Here is a 22707-nt window from a genome sequence, read left to right as displayed (position 1 = left end):
AAACACGTAGAAATTAAGTTGAGGTTTGCAGTCCAAGGTCTGGCTGTGCCACTGGTCAGAGTCCATAAAGCAGGATCTCTTCTTTGATTATTAAAACACTAAATGAATATATTAAAAAAGCCAGTCTCAATTGAACACAATTTCCCTCTGGGTACATCTTCCTTTTTTATCCAAAATAACTACCTTAACCTGTTTCCTGATTTCATGGCACGACCTCGTGCTTCATATTACTCACCACCATCCTGATTTGAATAATCCTATGAATTTTCTTGTGTTCAAGGAATAAGCAAAGAAGTAAGCAAATATTCAAACAACTTCTTGGCCTGGGAGCAGTTAGAGATGTTGTTCCCTGAAAACTCCTCAGGTGGATTTCTTAATATGGCAAAAGAGAGGAGTCATTATTAGCATTCCTGTGTAGCTGCAGGTTCTTCCTGACTGCTAAAGATGCTGCTTGGGCAGCTGTTTGACATGTCCAAATAGCTCGTGTCCACTCGGTCATTTCCGTGCCATCAACGTGGCATCAGCAGCACCTCTGACTCCAGCTTAGAGTGGCCCCTCCAAGAGATGGGGAAGCTCCATGTGCTGCTGGACTCACTGGGAACTGCCCCAGCCCTGGAGGAATGGGAGCTGCTGCCATGGCTGCTGCTGCAGGTCCCCAGCACTGCTGCCCTGTTTAAGTACTCTGTCTCACAGAGAAAGGTTATCCCACCTCTTTAGACCATCTTAATAACTTCAAGGCCCTCACTTATTCTAAAGATTTCCCCCCCATTTTTATGTGCCTTAGATTTCACAGAAACTTGCAATCCACAGAAATGCCAGTAATGGCATAATATTGGGTATACATAACTTAAAGCCCCCCAGTTTCTTATGTTTATTTTGAGGGTTATGCCAATTACTATATGACCTAAATATATGCACTGTTTTAACATAGAACGCAAATACACAACTGAAAATCCCTTATCTAGTTGTAATTTTGTGCTTGGTAGGAATTGTTCCAAAATTAAAAAAAAAACAAAAACCACCAAACCAAAATACAAGCAAATGGAAGAAGTAAACAAGAAAATGATCCAAACTCCTACAGCCATCTGCTTGAAATACCATATTTGAAATCTGTGTAATAGAGTGACCAGTATTTGTTTTTCAGACCAAAATGCCATTGTAAGGCAGTGAATAAATTAGTAGTTGTGAATTAATGAATGAATTCTGCCTTTTTAATCCTTTTATTTCCCCTTTGTTCTCAAGCAGACTGTGGACAACTTCTTGTTTATTTTAGCTTTTGTTTCTCATTCACAGGTTATTTCAGCAAATCATTGCTGGTTGGCAAATCATTTGAGTCCCTTGCTGTGAAAATTTTCTGTTTGTTTTATGATGGTTTGGGGTTCTGTTTCACAGTGGATTTAATATGTAAAAGGTCTTCTTTCCTTTGCTGCTCTTACATGAAAATTTAGGAAGAGTAATTTAGTGCAGTGAGAGTAGAAACAGAATTAACATCACAAAACTGTCAGAATTGAGGTACATTTTACCTCAGTTAAGGTTCTAGGACCTCAGATACCTAGATAGAGTTCTTGAAAGAACCATAGGTTTATGTCGCCTGTACAAAATCAGAGACAGAATTTGTTAGAGGAAAGGAAATGATGCAATAAATTTTCCTATGTTCACTTATAGTCTGAACTACTCTGGAATCACAGGTTATTTTTAAACTGCAGAAATAAATTATACACGTGAATGTGCAGAAATCTTGTTGCAGAACTTTTTTTTCTGATAATTTTCTCTTCAGAAATAGCAAAGGAAACTTCTGCATTGCTGTGGCATGGATTTTTCCCAGCATGTCTACAAAGAGTGGGGCAGTTGGTAATTCAGGTATTGTAACATAATGCTCCTTATTTCATAGCTACTGCTGCATATTTGGGGATTTGGAGGGTGAATGAAAGAGTTTGTACAGCTTGAGGGAGCCTTAATGAGCATTGCAATCTATGTTTTGTGCTCTACTTATAATCAATAGATTTCTTTCTGCAGCAGATGGGGCAGATGATCAGTGGTCTTTACAACTTTCAGGGATTTTGATTTGCATTCTGGTTGCATGAAGCAGAGGAGTTTCGTTCACTGTTTAGATAGAAAAAGAAGATTTAAATGTTGTATTGGTTTTTTTCTTCTTTGCAAGAGGTGCAATTAAGACACAGCTTACTTGGTTTTTGTTTAATGTTTTTGCCAACTGATTGCTACCACTTTCAAAAGCCATGTGAATTCCTGGAGAATAAAAAAGTGACCTCTCTTTAGTGCTCAGACAAAATCTCTTAGATTAGTGGAGGCATTACAATGCACCCACTGGAGATGGTAGGAAATCAGCAGAGTTATGTTGTAGCGGGACTTGACATGGGGCCTATTGTTTATACATGAACCATAATGAAAGAAAGAGTTACATGAGTCCTGCTCTGACTTTGCTGCTTTGGAACTGTGTGCAGACTTTTCCATGCTGTACTCAGAGACTGGGCCAAACAGCGTTTCACACACACATTTTCAGTGTGTAGGCTGCTGTGCACCTTGCTTTTAATTGTACCCTGGTTCTGCTCTGCAGAGCTGGCATGCTGTTTGTTTTACTGCCTGGGCTGTCACGGAGCTAAATCCCATGTTTGCCCTTTGAACTCAGCAGTGCTAAGACACCCTTTGCTTGGTATCTGCTCTTGCACAGCTACCCCGGATTTCCAGCTCTTATCTGGGGTGTAACTGGTAGCAGAGTTGGCAGGCAAACTGTGATTAGGGTTATGTTTCTGAGGACTGAAAAAGCCTCTAAGACTAAGTGGCAGAAAAAGAAGCTGGTTAATGCCTCTGCAAAGAGTCCTACATTTTCAAAACGTACTAGAAATCAGGATTGTCAGCACTTGCACAGATGTTAGATAATGTGCGTGATTCACTGGAAGATCACTATCAGAGGCAAAGCAGAACTCAGCTGTTCAGACAGTCTTTTGCTCTGCCCTTCACACCCATCTGCTTGGATGGAGCAGCCACTGAATCCTTCATCTCTGGCACTCACACTTGCTTACAAATATGAAATCTATTTCCTTAAGATTAAACATCGTTAGAGTGTTTTAGAATGTTATCTTATTATATAGACACTTAGGGGTCAGTAGTTAACAGTTACTACTACTAATTATTAGCATTTAATGTTACAATCTAAGTGTATGTGTGCTGTTCTTTATAGTGTGCATATTTAATACATCCTGCAGAAATAACATTTATTAAATGTATTTACACTGCATGTAGCTTCTCTGGAGAGTAACAGGCACTGATTTTCCACTCCACACAGGAAGTAGCATCAGGTTTTAAGATACACCTCTGTCTGGATGTTATGATATTATCTTGGTTGGGGGCTTGCTTTGCCTTAAAAGAAAGAAAACCTTTAGTCTGCCAGAAGTGTTCATTATTTGCATGTATTATTGATTTAAAATTTGTCAGTAGAATAGCATGCATAGAAAAACATGGAAACACAAAGCTGCCTGTGACAAGCTGACAAAGTCACGGCAGTGAAGGTGAAACGTCTGTCAATAGCGTCTGCAAACGCTTCCTTCACCTGCAGGTTGTCACCATCACCAGGTGTGGCCAAACACCAGGAAAAGTCTTTGTTTTCCTCTGGTGTTGATATGGTATCGGTCCCACGTGTGAGGACTGTCTGTCAGCAAGTAAGAGCGGCACACAGAGGCCTCCTTTACTTCTCAAGTAAGCTAGATTGCCTGGTGTAACTTACTTGTGACTTTTATTTGATATGTCAGTGGTCCGTGTTACAGTCTCAAAAACTCTTGTGTGATGATGTGCTCATGAGTGGAGGGTTAGATGAAGATTAGGGAGGACATCAAAGCAGGAGTTAAAATGAAGAAAGATGAGTTAAAGTCAAGTCATTAGAGATCCCTTTGAAGTATTTACAGATTAAGCTCTGTCTCTTTTAAGTGGAATACTTATCTGAGTTTCAATATTTAAATAATAAGACATGACAGGCACTGCTTTTCTGAAGGGTTATTGTATGCCTGTGCTGTGTTGTAAGGCATCAGGCCAGAGGCAAAAGACTTCACTTGTGGAAAACCTGTAATAATCCTTTAAATTCACTGCTGGAATAGCGCTCTGCCAATGTTAAGTGGACATTTTGGAGGTGAGAAGACCACACAGTAACATACTTTGAGATGTGTGCTGTAGATGATAATGTGACACTGGCATTGGGCAGACTTGGGTATGGGTTTAAATGTGATGCCCGTGTTGTAGGACAGACAACAGACCTTCCTGTAGGTTGTTTTAATGACATTTTACAAGAAACAAATTTATTATCCTTTGATCAAAATAAAGTACAAATGATTCCAGCTACCTGAGCTAATCCATTCCGGCCTGCCAATCTTAATGCAATTGTTAGAACATGCACAGGAGACCTGGTGGACTGTAAACGTGTCTATGTTAATACAAATGAGGGCAAACTGACTCTTTTCAGCATAGAAAGGGACAGCTGGCTCTTCATGTATGTATATACAGATTGAGAAAACTGGTAACATTTCCACTAATAATTCTAAATACCCATAGCCATACCTAGAATTATTGTTTTTATAGTGTGAAATAAAAAATAGTTTTTTGGATGGATCTCTACACAAAGTGCTTTTTCCCTGGAGAAGCTGCAGTGCAAGAGTTATTGGAATAATAGAATAATTCGTTTTGGAAGGAACTTCTGCAGGTCATCTGCTCTGGCTTCTTAAGATGAAATATGACAAGGGAGGCAGAGATGGAATAACAATATAAATACAAAAGTGTGCATTTCTCATCCAGGCCCAAATAGGTCCAGTTGCTGCCAGTGGGTGTAGTTACCCACGAATTAAAAAGTAGTGGTGAGTTTTGACAAGTCCTTGATCAGTAGGTGCCCTGAGAAATGAGTAGCACTCAGGGGGAGAAAGGCAGGCCTGTTTCTGCTTTTCATTGTAAAAAATAAAAAATAAATAGTCACCATTTTATAACATTAAATTTACAATCTATTGAAGGGTTGCTGTGCTTGGTTTTAAAAGCAATATACCACCTATAGGTACTGGAATGAAATACACAGTTCTGTCTACTAATGACATTTACTGGGAAAAAATAATCATAATAATGGCTTTGGATAATTGCAACTACATTTCATGTAAACATGCCACAAAAATATCTCCTGTGCAGTTTTCCTACAGTGTGTGTATTCAGCCCTTTCCCTGAGAGCTGTTGCCTGTAACCTCCACAGAGGCACCTCTCAGGCTGCTGTAGGAGGGAGCGTGTTACTGCCTGGTAGTGGTTTACCTGAGAGCAGGAGATTGGCCTTGGATCAGGTGGCCTTGACCTGAGATGGGGGGAACACATTTCAAAACTAGTAATTGGAAAGTAAATCTTCCTCTGTCTGAAAGAATCTTGAATGCATAAATTTGCCTGTGGTGGGCACAAATCTGGCCTGGCTCCATGTCAGCAGGAACTTGATTTCACAAGAATCTCCTTTCCTAAGGATCAAAACCTCTCTTCCTGACCAAGGCCTGTTAACTGAGAACTGGCATGGTCACTTGGTTCCAGAAGTCTTCTGCTGCAAACTAATTACCTGTGTCTCACTTTTTAAGCCCCGGGCCTCCTAATGTAAGCACAATATGCACCTTGCCTTTTGTGGATTATTTTCCATAAAGTCCCCCTGCAGTCCACACCTTCATTTTCCTATTTATTTTTAGTCCTGTTTACAGAACAAAAAAAAAAGCCTTTTTGGGGATTTTTATGGAAGGAAAATACTTCTTTTTGACATGCTGCCTTTCAATCCACATCTGTCTTTTTAGAGTTTAAAATTTTACCATTAGAGCTACACATGATTCATCATTGTCATTGCTGGAACTAAAGGTGTCTAATTGTAGTGTTTTTAGTATGATGAAGACTGACTGACTACCCCCTCCCCTGCTACATCCCTGCCATTCTCTACAAAGATACCTGTGGAGTTATTGTCAGGGCTGGCTGAAGCAGCCGACCAAGTGCTGAGAGGCTGAGTATTTTCTGTGTTTGACATTTGGTTCTGACATAAAGAAAAACTAAAGAAGAGGTTACACATCAATCTGACTAGGGTACTTGATTAAATTGAATATGTATCTCTGATAATGCCCGAGGTTTCTAGGAAAAGGTGATTTCCTAAACCTCACAGTCCAGGCAGAGCAACAGCCCCTGTATCCCAAGGCAGCAGCTGGAAGGTGCAGGCAGTGCCTGCTGCATGTGCACGGGCTGTCAGTTGTGCTGCTGAAGCTGGATCAGTGCTACAGTCCCAGCCTGGGAATCTTTCCTTAGGGATGCATCTGTCTCCCTGTGTTACATGTGTTGGAACTCTGAGCCTGTGTGGCTGCAGCCATGGCAGTGTGGGTGGGTTTTCTTTCTTGGGGATATTTCAGTTTTGTTTATCAGTAATATTTTAACTTCAGCAAATCTCTTTGCTGAAAGGTTCAAGTTAAATTCCAAACAAAATTGCTGTATCATAATGAAATCCCCTGTGGTTTTTCCTGGGTTGAAAGTACCTGCACAACTGGCAAATACTTTCCTCTGGGCAGAAGGTCATTTATTAGTTGTGTGCACATGACACATAATTTTCAAGTTAATGCAGTTTTCTCCTTGCAACAATTAAAGGCACAATATTTGGCAGCATTCCTGCTAAGAATTATACCTTAGAAGATTGCTTTTTAATGATATTTTTTTCTAAATTTGAACATGTATTTGGATCATAAATGAAATAAAATTATAACTTTATAACACACCTTTGGAAACTGCACCCAGACACAAACTTCTGGCTTTTCCCTATCAAACACAAAGTGCCAGTCTGGAGGGTCTGTTCCATGAGGGAAATAGATGCAGCAAGATCACAGAATTCTTTCAGATGTTTAAAAGGAAGGAAGGTCCCTGTTGTTTGAGTATCAGATGTCGTATTGTAGCTCAATGTCGTGTTGTATCTCATGTGAAATGTCCCATAATGTGGAGATAACCATTAGTACCACATAATATGAAAGCTTATTAATCATTCACAAATCTTGTGTTGACTCTTTCTAAATGTACCTTATATATTACCTGGAAGACACAGGCAAAACAATTCTGAACAAGGCAGAAATTTGTGGTGAGAATTCCTATTTTTGTCTGTGCAGGTTTTCAGATTGCTCTGAGCTCTTCTTGCTTAGGGCACAGCTGAAAGGCTCTCAAGCAGTTTCCTGACAAGCAGCACTTTTGGTTTCCATTCTTTTTGCCACTTCTTTTCAAAACTGTCAATATTTTTCTTTCCAGTGGAAAGGCGGATCATGTTTGTGTTTTATTGCTAGGTGAGGTGGATTGATAGATGAGTTGCTTATTATGTGTAAGGTGAGAGAAGTCCACACACCATCCTCCTTGGCAACAACCCGGAGCAGGAGCCTCCAGCTCTCAGGACGGGAAGAGCAGAAAATAACTGCTTGGTGAGAGTAGCTGTACTGCATGGTGGGACATGACGGGCTCCCAGGTTGGTCTGCCCGAGGTGTTTGGGTGGGAGAGCACTTCTTTGGAATGGTTATTAAAGGCTGGGGCTGTTGAGTTGGATTTAACACAGAGTTTCTATTTTAACTTGCTCTGTTTTACTGTTCAGCTCTATAACAGGATGTAAGTGAGGAATGCTGTCTGTCTGTATTCCAGTTCTCAATCTGTTTGGGATTTAGCTGTTTGGGGAATGTACCATAGATGATGTTATTGAAACAGAAAGTTTTCATCTTTCGGTGCCTTGTGTTGCTCTCATTGTTTTGGAACTAAAGGAAGATGCCGTTTACCCATCTGGAGCTTTCTCTTCCAATTACATTTGTAAAAATGAGTTTTGCAAACATGTCAGACTCATTATACACACAGTAAAACTGTTCCCTAAAATTATAATTCACACTACTAAAATATGTGACTCCCTCAGATACATTTCGTCTACCTGCCCTTTTTGTTTCACTTGGCAGAGAGAAGGTGGTAAGAAAAGTCTTTAGGATAAATCTTCAGATTGGACTTGTCAGAGCGGCCTAAGGGAAGTCAGGTGTTCAAATCCCTATCCCAGCCAGAGGCTTTAAAACAGTATTTTATTCCTTCCTATCAGCTCATCAGCAACGATGGAGCCAGATTAAGTCTTTCCATTCAATCAGGTTTGTGGGCTAATGTTTGCTAAGTGTTTGACACTGAGCCACTAGTTCTTTTCTACAGCACCTGCTGTTACACCCCAGGGGTTTCTCTCAACCCAAGTGCTAGTCAGGCCCACCTTGGCTTCACTGCAAGGTCAGTTAAGTCCAGCCCTACATGTGATTGTGTAAAGTATAATTCGCCAAAAATATTATTTTTTTTAAGAATAATTTTTCCACTATTGATTTTTATTATAATGAGGAATTATAGTACCTAAACAAAAACTGGTAGCGGTTAAATTAATTTTCCTCTTGTTTATATTGCTGAGGACTGTGCCTATAAAAATTTTTATTGACTACAGCACTGTGGATGTCTCATTAAAAACATTCATCATTGTATGCTGGCATCTTTTATTATGTCATAAAATTGCAATGCTACATAATACCTGATTTTCCACCCTGCTCTGGGAATAAAGCTTAAATCCAGCTTTGCTTTCAAAAGGTAGGATAGGTAGCTTTCACTGGCAAGAGCAGGGCTAAATGTTACCAGCCTCAGTCATGTTCCTCAGGGAAAGATGAAGCAAAATTCAGTGAGATGGTTTGGAGGTGGAATTCTTCGATAGGTGGTGTAAGACAGGAAGTCAGTTAGCTGACTTAAAGAAAAAGAGCTGCCTGATTTAAATTTATATTTTATTGTTCAACAGTGTTGTGTAATTAGATGGGAAAGCAGCAAAGTCCTTTTATTAGAGATGTCTTTGTAGATAGTAGCCATGAAAGCCAGCAGTGGTTGATGCTAATTACCATATTTTGTTTAAACTTTCATCTAAATGAAAGGATCATTCAATTCTGAAGCTGCAGCCATACAAAAACCACAAGTGCAGTTGAATTGCTGCTGCCAAGCAGATGGGGCTTTGATCAGAATAAGTTATTTGCAGCTTTATTGTCTGGCTGCCAGGGTGGGGCTTGTATCGAACCACCTCGTGTGGAAGAAGGGGAAGGGGAGAAATGAGTCTGTTCTGAGCTAAGTTCATGGTAGAATGAATTTTCACATTCTTAGATTATTTTTGCAGATGAAAATCCAAGCTCGAAAAGAACCACAGTAAGGGATTTGATAGTAGTCTGTTCTAATGTCTAAGATGGTTTGGGTAGGAAGGGGTTGGTACATTTATTTTAGAGGAATAGAAGCAGCTCAGCGAGTGTTGGACACAGCTGCCTGCCTGTTTTTCCAAGGTCAATTCTCCCTAGAACATATGACCTAAAACTTGCACTACTGTACTTTTTCACTGATGTATTTCATACTGTACGGGACAAACAAAATTTAGCAGCTTCACACATCTGAGATGCTTCCTGCAAATACAGTGTGAGAAACTGCTCCATTTACAAAGCCATGAGAGAGCAGGACTGGGGTGAGAAGGAATGCAGATGGGACAGCAGTGTGCAAAAGGTCTAGGGGGAGGTTGGGAGGCTGTTTGGGTTTATTATTTTTTTTTTCCCAGTTAGGTATTATTCTTGGGATATATCAGGGCATTTTTGATTATGGCAATTTATGGATACAAAAACTGATTACTACCAATGAGTAGAGAAGGAAGGAGGTAGAAAATCAATAGAGCTAAATTATACTAAAATATAAAAGCAAAAATGTCCACTGTAGAACAGGACTGTCCTGAACAATACATAGCAAACTTATTTTCTATTTTTAAATTATTGTTCTCAGTCTTGTCTTCCAGCAGAAGTAAAAGCCTAATAGTGAGAATTTGTTTGCTTCTGTCATCTTGTTGGTCAAAAAGGCTGGCTATGAACATGGTCTTATTTTGACATGTACCATAGCTTTCTAAATTCAGACACAGGCTTTCTCAAGCATAGAAAGCCTTTCACATACAAAGACAGACAGGAGGGGAGTGGGGGGTCAGGGAAAAGCCAACCTCAAACCTGATAACTCTGAATTTCTTCAGTGTTGCACCACAAATCCTGTGGCAGAACAGTATAATTTCCAAGCAATCACTGTTGGCAATATTCTGAGGCCACTTTAGAATTTCTGTTTTTTTCCTTTTTTTCTGAGGTGATAGTCCTGTTAGTGTACATGTTAGCACTTGCTGGTGCTCAGAGTGGGATTTGGCCATGCAGATGTAGCTTCATAATGGTTTACCCCAAATAACAGTAAATGGTCTTAAATTGCTGTAGATCTGGAAAGTTCTGTGAGTGTCCAGTTGAAGTGGATTCAAGACAAAACTGTAGACTTGTGGAGGCTGACTTCCATTTTCACTTAGTCCTTACAAAACCAAATCAAATCAAAGCCCTCAGAACCTCCAAACTCAATAATTTTGATATATTTTGCTTTTTTCCCCCTGAAAGTCCTTTCTTTTCATTTCAGTTTGTCTTGTCACCTCTGAAAACATCTCCATGGTGCTCTACACATAAGAGGATTTCAAAAGAAAACGTTATAACAATATAGTCTTTGTGTCAGACTATCTTAAAAAAGAAGCATGAGAAAGTTTAAAGTCAAAGGGTAGTTCTTAGCTCTTAGAAATTTTAATCACATTTTAGAAGTCAAGCTTTGTTTTAGAAGCACAGCAACACAGATGTCTTTGTTCTAAGTAAATTGAGTGCTCCTCCTAAAAGAAATAAATGTGAAAATTATTTGTGTAGTAAAAAAAGAAACCTAATTAAATCAAGCAGATTTTGGGTGCAAATTCCTAAGCTCATTTTGGAATTTTTAACCCTTCTCACTTTGTCTCCTAAATGAGACTATAATAGAGAATACGTTTCAGCAGCCTATGCAGTAGAGTGTTATCAGGAACATTATCAATCTGCTGTTGTAAGGGAAGTGAACATAGACTTAAAGGAATTTAAAAGGATGTCCCACTGCCCTAAGTGATGTGGTAAGAAATGAAGGAGACACCCAAATGCCCAGCAGTTCTGTAGAGATGACCTGCCAAAATAACACATTTATCAGTAATAGAATCAAACACTTGGTCCAGGGTTGTATTAATCTGATTTTCTGAAAATCTTAGAGGAATTTGAAAGCTTCCAGGGCATAATTTTTGAAAAGTTTGTTAATCTGTAGGATAGGTTTTCCCCTCTTCCTTCCACTCCTTCCCCCTTCCCAGGTGATGGTGAATAAGCAAAACCTTTGTGTCATATTTTTTGCCAGCAATATCACTTAAAAAAAAAAAAAAAAAGAACGGAGTGGAGAGGTGAGGGGTGGCGGGGAAGACAGAAATCCTTGAAAACGTGCTATCTGTAGTTCTGGCTTTTCTCCAGGTACAGAAGGCACCAGTGCTGGTGGAGGAAGGAGGCATTGGTGGGAGGCAGAAACTTTGAGGGTTTTGGTTGTTTTGGGTTTTGTGGTTTTTTTTTTTTTCATGGTAATGGGGGAGTTTTCATTTCTCTTAGCTGTAGATTCTGGTCTAATGAGAAGGTTTGGGTAAAAGCCTCTTATTTGGATCAAGCACTGCTAGAATTCAGTGTGCTGCCAGCATAATGAAAGGGTTCTGCTGTTCTGCTCCTGAGCACCGTGTGATGCAGTACCTGGCTAAGCAGAGCCGAGTGTCCGGTGAACGCTTCAGCTCGGCATGGGCAGCAGGACACGTTGGAATTGCTCCAGAGAGGAGCCTGCCGCTCCTCCCTCTGTTACTGCCTCATCGCACTGAATTAACTGCTCTAAACTGGGGTATGTACAGACAGTCATGGCTGTTGGCTCTGGAGGATTTCACCACAACGTTTCTTTGATCCGTAGAGCCTTTTTATCAGCAGAATGTTCAGAGCAGTCCTCAAACTGAATTTTCAGACTATGTATTACCCTAAAATTGAAATATGTTTTGCTATTGAAATAGTTCTTGATGTGCAGCTAGATGCAGTTCTGAACTTTTCAAAACTGAGATTGTAAATTTTTTAATGTTGAACTTGTTGTGGTAAAGAATAATAGATCTCCATATTGTGTATTATTTAAAGACCTGTGCAGAGGGTAAGTCCTTCCACTGATCCGGAGCATGAAGCCAAGGGCTGACATTGCATTTTGTTATCTTGACAGTACAGTGGGTGTGCAGTCTAATTTGCAGTTTTAAAAATTAATGATGAAGTGATAAGAGGTGATAAAGATCATAATCTGTGGGAAGTAACAAGGACCAGGACAGAGTTGTGTCACTTACTTTATGCAAATAAGGTGTTTGTAGTTCAAATGAGGTGAAGCAAATGCAGAAAGTCTGGGAAAGCCTGTTTATGAACAGCAATATTTACCTACCTGTCCATTAAACCCCAAGCTATGCTAGAGACCAATATATGTTTCTTGGCTGGTTTATATCTTTATATTTTGACATTTGTACAAGAATAAAATAAAAATGGTTAGCTAAAGAGCACTACACTTATGTAGCTTGTTTTCTTTTTACTTTCTTTTCTGAAACTTCAGGGTATTTCATGCCCCATTATCATAATGACCTCTTGAGTCACAGGTTTCTAGTCTTCTTAATACTTAATTAAAGAATATAAATTGACAGCTTTGTGGCTGCTGTGGTGATGGTTTGAAAATAAGAAATGCAGTCTTTTTTTAACCAGGAATGAGTAAAAAGCAAATCAAATTTCTGATCATGTGTAAGTAATCTAAAACTGGCAGCAATTCGGGCAAGGACTTCCCAAATTGTTAGGGGTGGATTACAGCCATTTGGCAAGTTTTCCTTGGTTGTGCAGTGTCATGTAATACAGTAGCTGGATGACTTTACCGTATTTTGGGGGACTATGTGAGTACTTGAAAGCTTTCTTGTAGTGACTTCAGTCTTTATAGCCTCTCAGGAAATAGTTCTATTTTTGAGTACACCAGTTGAAATGGTCTCTGTGAAAAGCATTAAGGATTACTAAAGCAGAAGGCACTCTGGGTTATGGATTTGTGTTCCTTAGTTTCTACAAAGCTGGTGGTGCATTTTTGGACGTTTTCTGATTTATTTGGGTAAACGAGTGTTCCACAGGTTGAGGGTGAAATTACAGTGTATTCATGTTGTTGTCCAGACCTTCTACCTTTATATTGACAACTGAGGATCAGAGGATTCCCATATAGCTAAAAGTAAGACAAGTATCCCCAGCAGGTGATTTATAATGTAACAATAATTACAACATAACTCTGACTGCTCTCTAGAGTATGCCCATATCCATACAGGAGACACACTGCACTCTGCCTTCCATGGGAGAGTGCTCAGTGAAAGCACAGGAACACCGTCCTGATTTTGAACACTCAAATATTGTGGGCTCTGACTCTCAGCCACACCCTTGCAGTTTGGCTTCTTCGGCCTTTCAGAGCTTTTGATGATCTCATTTTATAAACAGACTTGTTAACACCTCTGAATCACAACAGTCTGAGAAACCGTTGATGTGGAAAGGTTGCTCCAAACAAGCTTTTAATCTCCATGATGTGCTTTAATGTAGTTTTGTCTATTCAATGGCTGTCGGTGTCCCCATGTGGAGTGAGTTGTGATTTCTGCACAGCAGAATTTTCATTACATAAAGCTTAAAGAACAATACTTATGCAAACAAATGTTCCTCATAGTCATGGCAAATCTGCCACTCATTTCAAAGTGAGTCTGCTTACAAAACAGCCTAGGAGTAATTAAGGAAATAGTTTTAAAAATACCTATCCTGACAGTTCATAGTACTTTTGTAAACTTTCACCAGAACAAGAGAATTTTGGAAAGCTTGAGTTGGGCATCAGTAGAACATTTAACCTGCATGTGTGGTTCTATGCTAGATGCATGAAAAAGGCATGTTAACCTAATTTCCTAAAACTAAGAAATAAGACTTATAATAACAAATCCTAATCGAAGAAGAAGGTTTTCTTTTATCTTAGTAAAACTAACTTATTTTGGAGTAGATTCACTGCAACACTGAATAATTTTACTAAATTGATTGGTTTTGCTCTGCTATAAGAAAATCTCTATATTAAGTTCCTCAAAGAGTTGTAGTTATCTCATACATTGAGAATTACTTTCTTCTAGAGAGAAATTAATTGTGCATTTAATCAATTTCAGGACAATTCCTGTATTTAGAGAGAACTTTACTTTTGCAGAAGGGGCCTGGAGCAACAAACTGCAAAGGAAAAGTGGAGAGCTTCCTCTGGCTTGTTTTGTTAAGGAGTATTTTTCCCTTACAAGACTCTCTCCTCTCTGTTACTCAAGGTCAGCAGTGACTTTCCTGGCTTGCTTGAAGCACAGCAGTAATGAGAACACACTTCTGGAAATGTCTTTGTTGTCTGTTGCCCTTGGAACTAGTCCTTAAAAAGGGTTTTGTCCTTAAAAGTATTGAGGAACAACATTCAGCCTTACCTAAATGACTTTTCCTTAGATACATAGACTGTGGGGTGGGAGAGCTCCCACGTTCCCTGGGCTTTCTGCAGATTCCTGCCTATGTCCCATCCCTTGCTGACCTTGGGGAGGTTCCTGGCTGGAGCCAGCACTGCAGTGCCGCAGGCACAGGGAATGGGAGACAGGGAGATCCCAGTCTGATCTGCATGAGGGTTACAGCTGCTCCTCAGGATCTGCCAACCGAAATTCCACTGGAGTTCTACATCAATTAGGACATTGGTTCATTGTCTGGAAGATTAGTTAATCCTGTCATTGTTTAGTGCCGGTTTGCTAATGCAATTAACAGTTATTATCCTTGTGCTTTTAAAGAAATGAATGATAGATTTCCATATCAGCTTGGTTTATTCAAGCATCGTACCTGAGCTATTCCTTTATGGCAAGATAGTGCTAAATGGAGCTATCTGCAGTTCTGCTCGGTTTAAAAAGTGCACCGTTTAATTAGAAACAGCTTAAGGGGCCCTAAAAATACATTTGAATTCTAATCAGTTTCTTAACATATTACAGGTACCTGTACCAAACATTGGGTTTTTTTCCCATAATTTCCATGTCTCAAAGCAACACTACATCAATTTACAAGTTCAGTTGTCAGCAGCATGAATAATGTTCTCAATCAATCTATCTGCCTCCATAACATAATTTTCTAGAGCCTGCATTTTGCTATCTTGTAGTGAGAAGGAAGCTGATGCCTTATTTGGCTTAGTGATGGTTGAGAATTTTTAATGTATATGTTTTGACTACCTTTCCACTTCTTGTGGCTTGAATTGGTTTTAAAGGGCACTACAATTAATGTTATTCATTTTAGAAACTTGTAAAGAGACTCTCTTTTACTCAGGAATCAAAAAGTTTTCTGTTATTTTGTTGGTAAATTCTGTAGATTTGAATTGGGCTTTTCCTTACCTGGAATTTTTGGGGGTGTAATTTTTGGTTCTTATGTGTGTTTTTGTGGGAATTTGTTTGTTTGTGGTTTCATTTTGTGGAGAAATATCAATACTTTTTGTTTAGCAAAAAAACTTTTTTGTGTAGTAAAAATCTGTAAATATGTGTAGTTGAACTAACGTTTTGTATTTAATTGTGTCTAATTCACTTGTATTTATTTTTTCAGTTAACTGGATCTATGTTCAGGAGAAAAAAAAACACACAAAAAACCAGAACCAGAATGTTCTCAAGAGCTCCCTATTCAATTCAGATTCAAGTGTTACTATCTAGCAGTCCAGAGAGAAACACATTCACATGGAACCACGTCTCAATAGCAAGGTTTCAAACGTTTCAAAAGCAAACAAGCAATTATTTGAATGATAAAACCAACACCTGCTCCTTAAAAGCCAAAAGCAAAGAAAATACAACGCCCCCTGCGAAAACCCCAAGCCAGACACACGTGCTCTGGGGAAGACATGAGTCACTGCCTCGGGAGTTGCTGACGTGAGAGACAGTTCCAAGCTCTCCAGCTGAACAATAGTCATGCTCCCAGAGTTCCCTCTAAAGAAATGTGCTTTGCAGAGTGCCTCTTTACTGAACAGTGCTTTTCGTTGGTTTTAGTTTTTCTGTAGCATCCTCCTCCTTTCACCTTTTAGATTTTTAATACATTTTTGACAGTGTAATGTATTTAAAAACTAAAAAGAAAAAGCTTTATGTATCCTGGAGTGGGGGGGGGGGGGCTGTTTCTTTTTTTTCTTTTTAAAACCTAAGGAAATTGTAAAGGATCTTGTCAAAGTTGAGTTCTTTGTGTTGATCTAAAGAGCTTGAGTTAAAAGCTTTTTGAAGTGTGTGGCAACTGCAGCAGCAATTTATATGGATGGCAGATCAGCTATATAATAAATAACCAGGTGCATATATATAACTTGTGAAAGCCTGCTATCTTGTCTATTAAATAACTTTTTCTTTTAATTAAAAAAACCCTCTAATTAACCATGTGGTAATGTTGAGGTATGATTAAGGGAAGTTTCATTTGAACTAGAGTTCATTTATTTTCCAATGTGAACACAGTTTGACAACATACAATTTAACTCCATCTCTGAACTGAGCTTTTGCATGGCAGTAATATTATTACAGCTTAATGATAGAGCTGCTGACTTACAGTTCAACTACTAAGCAATTACAGGGCTTCCTGAGTAGCTGCTTCTCCTCCCTGCTCCACTGGTAGACCCTCCTGTGGATGATGCCCCAGACATGGCTGACGCTCTGTGATAATGGTTCCCTTCAGCATCCCACAGCAAAACATTTTGGGGAAGTGGGGTCTGTGTTCCTCAGTGATTTCTGGAGAGAAGGATTGAATACCTCACCCCTACTCCATAGCATCAGGTTTTAACAGGGAATGGAGTTCTGACATTAACAGGCAGCAGTGAAATCTCCCTCCACGCCCTCCAACATCACCTCCTCTGACTGTGTCCTCAAGCTTTGCTTTGTTTTCTTTCTGCATAGAAGACAAGTAACTTTCTCTAAAAATTGAAAACAGTTTAAATGCATGCAGTTCAGCATTGTGAAATCTTACTACAATGCAATTATTATTTTAGATGCAAAGCTGTTGATCTTCCAAAGGAAAGGAGCTGCTGGCATATCCAATTTCATGTACTGGCTGCGCTTCCTGGTGTCACCAGCTGAGGTATGTGACAGCGCTCCTTCCCAACAAGCAGTTCTCCTGTTAAAATCTTTGGATCACGGCATTGAGGAAGAAATTAATTTGAAGTTAATAGCTTGTAGGTAGGAATGCTGTGTTGCAGGCTATGTTTTGATCCAAGTATCTGGAGGGAGAAAGAAAATTAGAGTTTACAAAGTCCTTGTTTAACTTCCAGCGGAGAAAAATGTTGATTTTTCTACTCTCACTCTCCACAGTTCCCTTAAATGTCCTTTTCTCTCAGTGGATTCAAGGAAACTCAGGCTGTGAATTGGCTTGTAGAATGTTGTTTGTAGTGTATTGGAGTTTGTCTCAAGCTAATAGAAGGCTGAAATTTGGGAAGCAGACTCACCTTAGAAATAAAATAGACAGTAGCATTAACTCATAAGAAAAGTAGGTTGATATAATGAGAATTCTGCCTGGCTCTTAGCTACATTGATATGAGCAGGACCATTTGATTGATGACTTAATGTTAACTCCAAAGTGAGAAAACAAATCATATCTCTGACTGCATGCACACTTAATTTTCATTTTTGAGGTTTGGAGCACAGCTGTGATAGAGAAATAAAAGAAATTCTGGTTTTCAAGGTTTAGATAACTGCGGATAACAACAGTGACTCTATATTAGTCCTGAATAGTTTTCCCTTCTTTCTCTAAATGAGTTAGCATAGTCTTGTTTGATTTCTCTTTTACACCTTTAAAGTTGCATTGTGTCTTCTCTGTGCTGGTACATTAGTGACACATTTGTAAATTTGCTCATCTTGATCTCATTCAAAATCCATGTGCTTCCTGAATAATAGTTCTCCTCACTTTATTCCTCATCCTGATCCTTCCATGACCTGCTGGAAATGTGTCATGGCTTAACCTCAGCTGGTGCAGGAGCCCTACACAGCCTCTCACTCACTGCCCCCAGTCAGAAGAGTAAAAGTGACAAAATTCGTGGGGTGAGAGAAAGACAGTTTAACAGGTAAAGCAAAAGCCACACATGCAAGTAGAGCAGAATAAAGGAATTCATTCACCACTTCCCATAGGCAGGTGTTCAGCCATCCCCAAGGACAGCAGGGCTGCTCTGGGTGACAACCCCGTTGCTCTGAATGTTCCTTCCTTGCTTCTTCCCCCCAGTTGTTTTGGGGTCTCTGTCTTGGATGTGTCCCCTCCCAATCCTTGAGGACAACCCGCTGGTGGGAGCACAAGTCCTGACTGTGTAATTACTGCTCAGTAATCTCTGCATTCTCAACACTGTTGCCATCACAAGTCCAAACCATAGCCCCATATCAACTACTATGAAGAAAATTAACTCTATCCCAGCCAAAACCAGCACAACTTGTTGGAGCAGCTGTAACTACAACACCACCTTTCCCCCCATCTGGCAGGCAGATGGGCTAATCCACAAAGAGCCACTATTTGTTCATGGATCAATTTTCGGAGTCTAAAGTGAACAACTGACAACCTCCCCAAAGATGTTGAACATGTGCATGCCTGGGCAGTGTTCCACAAAACAAGAAGAGTCTTTCAAGACTTTTAAATATTCCTCTCTTTCTCTTAGAATAGGAAAAAAGACAGACCACAGTAATTCTTTTTAAATTAGGAGGTTGGTTTTTGTACCCACTTATGCAAGTGCCTCTGCATTTTTTAAAATTTAATTCTATTTTTTAAAAGAGAAAATATTACAAAAGGAAAAAAGGAAGGACTTTCTCTTCTCTCCTAGACAACAGCAACTGCAGTATTTTTTTTGCAAATTCAGCAAGAATTTCCTATATCAGAAGACTAATATGCTTGTTTGTGTTGACCTCTGATCTCTTTGATTTTCCAGTTTTCCTGCTGGCATTTCTGCTTTTTTAAATATTTGGGGTTTGTTGCCTGTTGAGTCACTATGTCCTTGCTGTTTAAATATGATGTAAAACTTTTTTACCTTTTTTTTTTTTTTTAGTTTTAGGAACATACAATTTGGGCTAGAAGTACCCTTAGTCTTTCAGAGTTTAGTTAGCAGTGGGATGTATGCCATAGTGTATTTGGCATCACGTAAAATGCATATAAATCCCCATAAGAAAATGCTCTGTTGGAGGGCAACTTGTTACTTTATGAACCGAACCCTATTTTTAAATCAATCATAAGAGATTGAAATAAAAGTGAAGGTTTTCAGGTGTATGTTTTGAGTGAATTAAATAATGGGATTGTTTTCTTTGTCTCCTCAGACCTTGAGTTTCTCTTCCAAAAGATGGTCAATGGGACTTGTTCCCCTTGACAAAAAATAAGCCAGACCACGATCAGGGCTGCAGTCTGGGTTGTTTTCCTGCACAGAGATGGTATCGCTTCAGTGAGCCCTGGGCACTGTCCTAGGTAGGGCGGGCAGTACTTCACAGAGGACATCAACAGAGAGCCCACATATCCTGTAAGTTGCTGGAAAGTGGCCAGGTAGGGCCACGCTTTCACTGCCCAGCACAGGATGTCACAGGGGCTGTAACAGGTTTTAAGGGAGGAGTTTAAGGAGCTGCTCTCCTGGGCCAGGCGCTTTGTGTGCTTTTCACCTTTGTTCACCATCTGTCCTCGCTGGAGCTGATGTCTGCCATCTGAGGGCTGCCTCCCTGATGCTTAATTCTCTGATTAGATGCTTGTGGCACCCTCAAAAAACCAAAAAACCCTCAGCAAGCCAAAGACAATCGGGTGTCTTTGTGAGGCACACACTTCCCTATCCCCATGGTCCTTTTGTGCACACTCCCTTTCCAACAGCCTTTTGTGTGTTCAGACCCCAGATGGTTGCCTGCAGTCACAGCCTTTAGCAGAGGAATCATATTCAAATTGTCTGATGGATAATAAACTGCACTGACTTTGGGTTTGAGTGAATGGATGTTTTCAAGTTGAAGAAACAAAAGATCCCCTGGGGAAAATTGCTGGAGATATGTATCGTTGTAAATCTTGAAGGGTGTATGGGGGGTAAAGCTGAATAAATGACACCAACTTCTTGGGTTTGCTGAGGAAACAAGCACTGCGCAAGCTGAAGATCAAACCCCAGAAAATATCATAGAATTAGTATAATATTTTTAGAACCTGTTTTCTAGATTATTGCAGCTAAGTAACTCATATAGGTATTTTTCTATGTTCTGAATTCACCTGGGCCACATTTGATACCTGGAATGCTTAGCAGTTTAATTCTACTGAAACAAAATGTTTTCAAGAAGACTCTACAGTGGCTAGAATATTCTCAGAAATTTCCAGTGGCAATAAATGAAAACCTTTGAGGCTCTTTCCTCCTCTCTGCCCTTCAAATCAAGGAACAGAAAAATGTGACTCATCCTGAGAGTTTCAGATGGAGTTTCCTGCAGTTTCAGATGTTGGTAGTCGGTCTGAACAAAAAAAGTCCACACTGACTATTAGTCAGATTTATGTTATCTTTGTGTAACTATTCCAGGGTTGAAAAACTAAGCTGGGAGATTTTTTGTTTAGTTGGATTATTTTTTGTTGGTTTTTAACATAATGAAAAATGTGTCAATGTAAAATTTTTTAGCTCTCTGAGGCATGTTGCTAGGATATGCTTTTCTAACATCTAAACAGGTTTTTTATCTTTTTAGAAGTAGTAATTTTCACCAGACTTTTTTAATGAATAAGATAAGATTATGAAGTAGTAAAACCCTTAGGTATCTAATATTTCCCGAATATTTTATACATATATATCTATATGAAAACCCATAAAGGAAGGTGAATGTCTGGAATGTGCTGAGTAACAGCAGTGGTGTATTTTTATAGGGAGGATGTGAATAAATCTGTCTTCAATACAAGTTCTACAGCTTTTGAGAAATGTAGGATTTTTCTTCCAGAAGCAAAGCAAAATGCAGGATAAAATCTGGTTTTCAAAGAGAGGGATCTTTTTTGGACCTATCTCTTCCTTTGTCTGGTAAGTCATACTTTGAAATCTCATGGAAGTTATTCACCAAGCAGTTTAGGAAAGCAGTTTGGAAACGAAAGCAGTCTGTTTCAGTTAAAAAAATTTTGGGTGTTATGTATGTGTAGTAGTTTTGGAGAATTTCTGGGTGCTATGTATTATTATTACTTACATTTCCAGAAATACATTGTGGGGAAGTCTGGCTGACAGACCTACACATGTTAGCTCGTGATAGGATTTGAAAGAACAGCTAATGTGCTATGGTTTTGCACACTCAAACTGCCTGTGATGCAAAGTATGCACTTCTTGGCTTTCCATGGGTAATTATTTTGGGATATTGTATTCACATTAACAGAAAAAGGTATGTGAGAATGATCATTGCTGTCACTTCTTACTAAGTTTGGAGTCAAAACATTTTCCATGGGAGGCCATAAAGATCTATTCTCTCACTGGCCCAATGAACAAGTGCCAATATTATCAAAAACATCAATAACATCTAATCTGAGTTTCCTTCACAGGTGTCAGTGACTGAATGATCCAGGTGAGTTGGGTCGGTCATGATTTAGTCTAAACCAAGGTGAGGTGGTATTGAGACAGCAAAGAGACTTAGGTGAGCTAATAAGGATCTCTTTGCACTCCAAACTCATCGTGTCACCATCCTGTGGAAAAACAAACACATTATATCCAGTGTCAGCAGTCCTTGGTACGGACTTGATTTGAGGTGCTCCTATCACAGCCATTGTCCCAGACTCTGCATCCACCTCTTCCGACTGACCAATTGGTATTTGATTTCTCTCCTGAAGAAGTGCACCTTTCTATAGTTGCATGTGATTGCTGCAATGTGCTCTGGGCAGTGTGATATAGCAATACCACTTGAAAATTAAAGCCAGATTATGATCATTACTGAAGTTCAGAGCTGAGACCACAGAGTCTCATGATGTGAACTAGCCACTACTCAGATTCTAACAGGGTTTGTGGCATTGTAATGACTTAAGGGCTCTAATGGAGTTTTAAAGCAAGTTTTGAGAACATGCCTGTATGTCTTAGACTGCATTAGTCAGTGGAGATACAGACTCTCTGGGTTTCCCAAACAGGAATGGCCTCAGAGATCATTCTCAGACAGAGGTTTCTGTGTTGGAATTTAACCACTGGAATTTACGCTTTAGGTTGTGCAGAACCTGAAATAAGCTAATAGAATGAGTTTTGGATTGTTTTCAGTACAGTAATAATTATTGCCATTGTTTATGAATTGATTCTGTTGCATCATGAGATGTCTCTATCTTGTTTACTGCTGGCACAGGCCAAGGAGTCATTGCAATGTGTAATAGAAAACCCTTCCCTGAAAACTATGGACTGTCTTGTTTCTGTGTTGGTGGAAAATTATAATTGTCTATGTTTAACTAAATTTTGCATGAGGAAAAGACTCGAATATAAACTCTACAGAGCAGTCAACTACTTCAGATAACCCTTGATACCATGAGTCCTGGTGAAGACAACACATGAGGAAAATGAAAGCGAGCTTGAGCTGCTTTCTTCTTACTTGAGATTTTTGTTTGTATAGTCTGATTTTTTTTCCTTATCTGATATGTTTGGGGAAGAGACTTGGCTGTGTTATAGCCCATGAAGTACATACTAAACTTCAGGAATACCTCTGAGCCTGTTGGTAGCTCTGCTTTTGGAGAGGTGGACTTTTGACATTTTAAAATAGGCCGCTTTTGCATTGTTAAGTATTTCTGAATGTCATCCTTATTT

At 39.4% G+C, this 22707-nt stretch overlaps 1 protein-coding gene across 2 annotated transcripts in view; it reads left to right on the top strand.

The window, feature by feature from the left end:
* Positions 1-22707, top strand: part of SPSB4 (splA/ryanodine receptor domain and SOCS box containing 4) — a 163439-nt gene that overhangs the window by 54674 nt on the left and 86058 nt on the right. The window contains exon 1 of one of the 2 annotated variants that reach the window (XM_071566267.1): positions 17039-17063. The exons of the other annotated variant lie outside the window; for it this stretch is intronic. The gene's annotated coding sequence lies outside the window, so the exon portion shown is untranslated. Of the gene's footprint in view, positions 1-17038; positions 17064-22707 lie in introns of those variants that run through there. 2 annotated transcript variants of the gene reach the window in all.

This window comes from Pithys albifrons, chromosome 11 (assembly GCF_047495875.1).
Source record: "Pithys albifrons albifrons isolate INPA30051 chromosome 11, PitAlb_v1, whole genome shotgun sequence".
Taxonomy (NCBI): domain Eukaryota; kingdom Metazoa; phylum Chordata; class Aves; order Passeriformes; family Thamnophilidae; genus Pithys; species Pithys albifrons.
Note: the sequence above shows the minus strand (reverse complement) of the source record. Positions and strands in the feature narration are given on the sequence as shown.